Below are 6000 nucleotides of genomic sequence, written 5' to 3' on the forward strand. Positions count from 1 at the left end.
AGAATATAATTCTGCTTTTATCTTTCATGTGCATTTGGTCCCTGTATGACATTAAGGATGCAATCCTTGATATCACATTTTCATGGTAACACTGGATAGGGGATTACACTTTACCAAAGGATTCAAAGGAATACTGGGAAGTTATGCTCCTAGGGAAGATTTCTTAAACTAATATAAACTCAAAATGTTAAATAAAATTCCCCAAACCTAACTGTATAATGAAGATACATTATCAGTCTAAGTACCTAAATGAATAGTTAAATAATAGTGTAGAAACATTTACATCAAGTTACTCTGGATCTGGTAGGTGGAGGCTCTGTCCATATCAAAACTACGAAGACCAACATCAAGATGCCACAATATGTTAAAATTTACTTCTAAACTGACGCTCATCTTTCCAGAAGTGCAAGTCTCATTGCATGCATTCCACTAATGGAATGATGTAGGTATAAGAGGTTATAACTTAATAACGAAAGAAATGCAGACTGTTAATCCACCATAATTCACAAGTATTGGGCTGGCTACGGGATGCTACCACTTGTTAACGAATAATCACTCATTGTGATCATTTGCTAATGCTCTGAAATGTAGTACTTTTGAAAAATTTTACTGTTTTGTGTTTTCTGTACACTATCTATATTTCATTTCATACTTTATGGACAACGTACATGATACTGTGGCACCACCACTTGCCAGTGAACGACTGAGCTGGTGAGTGAACACTTGCCAGGGCAAGTGCCATTGTCATGAGCAGTTTTAGGAAAATTTTCAATATATTCTGTGCATACATTATTCAATCAATTTTCCATGAACACCGTATATGTGGATCACCAGACAGTGAGTCATAAGATGTGGGGACCACGTGTATGCTAATTACAGTCAACACCTTATATAAATCAACAGATCCTATGTAAACTCCCCTAACTTTTTGTAGTAAGTGAAACTGGTAGTAATCAAAGTTTCCATTCATATTTGTGAACAGTTTTCTAAACATTTCCTTGTCCATATACTTGTGCACTTCAAATAATTCCCAACAGAAAGTTTGTCTCCTTAACAGCTCTTCTGATGTGGAGCTCTGATAACAGGTTGGGTACACAGCTCCATGTACATAACTTTTCCCATTAGTTTAAAATCTCATTATGTCCCTCTTTCACTGTGTCCTATCCTGTTTGTCCATGTGTGTGTGTGTGTGTGTGTGTGTGTGTGTGTGTGTGTGTGTGTGTGTGTGTGTGTGTGTGTGTGTGTGAGTGAGTGTGTGTGTGTGCGTGTGTGTGTAACTACCAATTTTTACTGGAAGTGGAGGGAATTTTATATGTGGGGCCCCATCCCTTGAACATTGTCTGTGGACATACAACTTCTCAAATTCATGGATGCCATCTGCATTAAACATGTTCTCAGTCATTCTATTACATTCATTCACCATTCTCATAATATCAAAGTAATTATATCCATCATTTTTTGAAAAGTTTCTTGCTTAATTTCATGTTATGTCCTCTCGTTGCTCTATCCTTACATCTCTTAAGGAACTGTTCACTGTCTCTGCCCATACACAGACAGTGTGTTGAAGGAAAATAGTGCAAAGGTATTTAGAATATTACACCTTTCACACTTAAAACCAGTGTAAGGAGGGAGATTGACCAGCATGTGTGAGGAGGATATTGGGGATTTGTTTCTTTGTCTGAAAGCCAGCCTTCTTTGATTCCATACCTCTGCATCATGTTCTAGCCATGTCTTAGCACCGAGCTCCATCTAGCTTTTTCTGATACTCACACTCTACTTTCATCTCAAACAAAGGCACCAATTGATGGTGAATATGACTAAATCTAGATGCATGGGTTGTGTTCCACTTTCTCTGCAAATATTCATCTTCTTTCCCAGCTGTCTGTTACCAGAGTCCTCCATCATCCTTTGATTACATAACGAGAAAATTACATGCAGTGTAACTTCCTCCAAGAGTATATGTGTAGTGGGGATGCATCTCATCTATCTTATGTAATCACAATACAGTCACATAGCCACATATTTCTCCCTATTTCATATGTTATTCTTCTTCCCTTTTCTCACCAACTGATGCAAATGATAAGTGTTTCTCCTCATCATCTATGTCATCCAAAAATCTGAGCACATTGTGTAGTGTTTCTGGGTATGCACACCTGCAGATTAACGGCTGTCACCTGAAATGGTGGTTGTGGGGGCACTAACAACAGAAAAATCTTTTCCCCAGCCTTCCTGCTGACACTGACCTAGAAGGGACCTCTACTGGATAATAATGGTATGATAAGTCAACTGGATATCTAAAAGGCAAAAGAAATTAGGACATCAACTGATGTGGTTAACTGCTGCCTATGGGCACATAAACTGATACAGGTCACCGCTTGAAGGCTAACAGCAGTGAGATTTTATAGAATCCCTTCTGGATTAGTTGTATCTTATGTATGTAATAGGTGATGACTGGTGAAGTGTGCACGAAATCACTTTTTGTCATCCTAAAACATGAAATAACTTGACGTTAGAAATGGCTAAGAAGATCAAATCAAACAGTGGGTTAAACAATGCAAACATAATATGAAAATACACAAAACTGGCAAGGTAAAGAAAGTGAAATTAAAAAAAAATCTCTGCGCTATCATAGTGCTGAAAAATATTTATAATTCCAAAATTTTCAGCAATTTTGGGCTTGTTATTCTTGTTAACCGAGTGCTACCATGACTGCATCAGGGAATCCTATGATAAGTAAGAATACCCCCCAAAAAAGTTTTATGCTGTAAGTGTCATAAATAGCATTCAATTTTTTTGTGGATAACAATCAATCTTCTTTGTCTAGATCTGAATCCTCTATAGGCCAATAGGCTCAAATATTTTTGAATGACATGTGAATAAGACATAAGGAGACAATTATGCTACATTTTTGAAAATATCTATACACAAATTGTCTCTCAGTTGCTTGTTATACATGCCATATTTGACAATGGATTCTTTGTGTACAGGTTTTGGTCAGGCTGAGATGGGTATCATCAATTTTGTGATAGACATTTTTTTACCCAAAATTAATCATAGTTGTTAAAACGGTGAGTGTCCTTCATTTAAACTAAGACAGCTAAGAATTTCATTGTGATAAGACAGTTACATGAAGTTACAAATCCTGCTGTAAGTTTGTTTTTTTTCAAACTATTCGCCATTTCCCGCATTAGCGAGGTAGCATTAAGAACAGAGGACTAGGCCTTTGAGGGAATATCCTCACCTGGCCCCCTTCTCTGTTCCCTCTTTTGGAAAATTACAAAAAAAAAAAAAACAAGAGGGGGAGGATTTCCAGCCCCCCGCTCCCTCCACTTTTAGTCACCTTCTACGACATGCAGGGAATACGTGGGAAGTATTCTTTCTCCCCTATCCCCAATGTACCAATATTTCTACTCCTGGTTGCTGGAAACAACACAAAAAAAAGACATTTACCAGCAAGTTTATTTAAGAAAGTGTCAAACAGTCTGATGGGTTTCATTAATTTCATTCTGCAATATCATATAAGGTGGTAGTGAAGATTATGAATTTTGGGAAAAATATGAGGTTAACCAAATAAAGTGTTTGAATACATGAAAAATCAACACCATGAAAATTTCACCTAACTTCCCCTAAAAGCTAAAATCTAAGGAGTGGAGGGAGAGGAAATGAACGAACATAAATGTGGTTTGCTTCTGGGAATCATGTGGAATGGCTGTTTGAGGGGAATTGGAGCACTAGCTTGAACAGCCACTTGATCTGTCTGTGTCTGCTATACTTGACTAAAATAATGAGTCATGATAAATTTTGACTCCATGGAAATTAGGTAAGGTTTTCATTGGTTCTTTTGATATTTTACTGGATTATAGTATGTAACCTTATCATTTTCTTAATTTTCACAATCCTAAACACCATCTTTTTATTAAATATCAGCAGATGTATGATTACACAACTTATCCACAGATGTTACTAGCAACTTAACAACACAGCTGGATAAAACATCACATATCATAGTCACCCATAAATCATCGAAGAAAGTGCAACCATGTCATCATGGCAAGAAGCAACTATACAGATTTATGTAGCTACAATAATACACAACTTTACAGTAAAAGAAACAATTTCTCTGATATTATCATTTATAATTTTGATGAAACCAAGCTTTCTTCATTTATTCATCTACAGACTGTTCTGTGTATGTAATGTTCATATATAATGTTTATAAATCATAAAAGGAATGCGTGATTCATAAGACATAGATGAATCACATCTAGTAAAAAGCACATAATGAGTGTAATGTGTTTATGTGTCGTAAAAATGAAATCCCTCCTTGAGAAACTATTAATTACCATATACTTAAATGTATATAAATAATATGGACTAGTGCTGCTAGTCAAAGCCACTGAGCACCTTCCCACCACAATACAGGGCAAAGTATACTGCTTTTCAATATACAGAATACGACAATATATTTTGAAGGGGAATATTCTTTTCTGTGCATGGGATAAATGGTGCTACAGAAATAATAAGCGACAAAAGGGTTAATGTTAAGTAATAATATGTAATGTTCCAATTCATACTCCACAACTAGTATCATATATTCTATATACTGCAGTGGCATTGAGGAATAATATTACTCAGTATCCAAAGATTACAGTGATATACAGATAAACTGATAATTACCTATTTTATTACTATAAATGTTTATGTATTAGGTTATGCTATATCATGATAAATCAAACCATGTTAGGTTATGCTATACTAAGCTATGCTAGGTTAAGATGAACTCAAATCAATGAATTTTCTTGTTTCTATCACACAATTTCCCTCATCTTCAGTGCCCAGTTCCATTCGTGAGTGCCTCACCCTATATCACTCGCACCAGTAATACATCAACTCTGCCCCTCTACATCAACTGTATTGAATATAAAAAAATTCATCTACAAGCATTTCAAGTTTATCTATGCAATATTTCAGTAGTGCCCCCTTAACTGGGACCGTATCCTACTTAGGTCACAAAACAAAATATAATGCCTTGAATGCCGTTCCACAACGTTAATCATGTTTTCTAAACAACATACGATCAATGGAAAACAAAATTAATCAATATTCAAAGCTAAGGTCAATGCGGAGCTAAACTGGCAATAGACATCTCTCGTAACTACAGGAGGTTAGAGCGAGTTCCATAACTTCAGTCTTATTTCTCTATATCTTGAACCTACATTATCCCAACACACTCCCAGAATCTCCCCGATATATATATTCATACTTAGGCCTCATCCCTGTCGCCTGGATTGGCAAAATATCAAAGAGTCTAATAAAATGCTCTAAATCACCTTCCCACCGATCTCTTACTGTATTCTCTACACACTACCCTACCCTTGAAAAACAATATCACTCTAACCCAAGCTGCTTTCAGTGCATTAACCAAAAGAAATACATACAAATAATGGTCAAAAGTACTTTGAAAAGAAACTACCTACCGAAATTAGTCGAGTTTCTCCTCGGCTGAGTCGATGGCTTTTGTTTACAGTGATCCTATGGCCGGATATTGACATTGAACTTGAGGGATACGGGACTAAAAAATATTTATGCTAAAGCATTTACAGTTAAAAAAGATGATTATAAATGATATGATTTGATCTACTAAAGTTATTATTTAACCACATAACACTAAAGCTGTGGAAAGTATATTAGTTTGTGTTTTGTAATGATATTAGTGTAAATAGTAATTGTAGTACTGGCCTCCTCTGAGCTCGTAGTGCTGGGGGAAGCATAACAGTGCAATGGCTTACCCCCCAGCAGTATATATGGGGTTAGGACCTACCCTTATGTACCAGAGGGAGCTTGTCTGTAGTGGCGGCCGGGTAGGATAACAAGCCCAGCCTCCTAGGCCCATTGGCTAGGTCCCTCACCAGGGGACGGCCACCTTAGAGCTAAGGTCCCGCATCTCCTGAGTTGTATGTAGGGAGGTTTAAACTAAATAACATTAGCTAGGAGTACTGA

General features: G+C 36.6%; 1 protein-coding gene across 3 annotated transcripts in view; it reads right to left on the reverse strand.

Moving 5' to 3' along the window:
• The window catches only part of LOC139747971 (uncharacterized), a 69237-nt gene extending 63663 nt beyond the window's left edge, over positions 1-5574 (reverse strand). For 2 of the 3 annotated variants that reach the window (XR_011712497.1, XR_011712495.1), the window contains exon 1: positions 5478-5562. The gene's annotated coding sequence lies outside the window, so the exon portion shown is untranslated. Of the gene's footprint in view, positions 1-5477 lie in introns of all 3 variants that reach the window. The other variant, XM_071660480.1, reaches the window with a different exon arrangement.
• Between the last annotated feature and the right edge of the window lie 426 nt (positions 5575-6000).

Source organism: Panulirus ornatus, chromosome 71 (assembly GCF_036320965.1).
Source record: "Panulirus ornatus isolate Po-2019 chromosome 71, ASM3632096v1, whole genome shotgun sequence".
In the NCBI taxonomy this organism is placed as follows: Eukaryota; Metazoa; Arthropoda; class Malacostraca; order Decapoda; family Palinuridae; genus Panulirus; species Panulirus ornatus.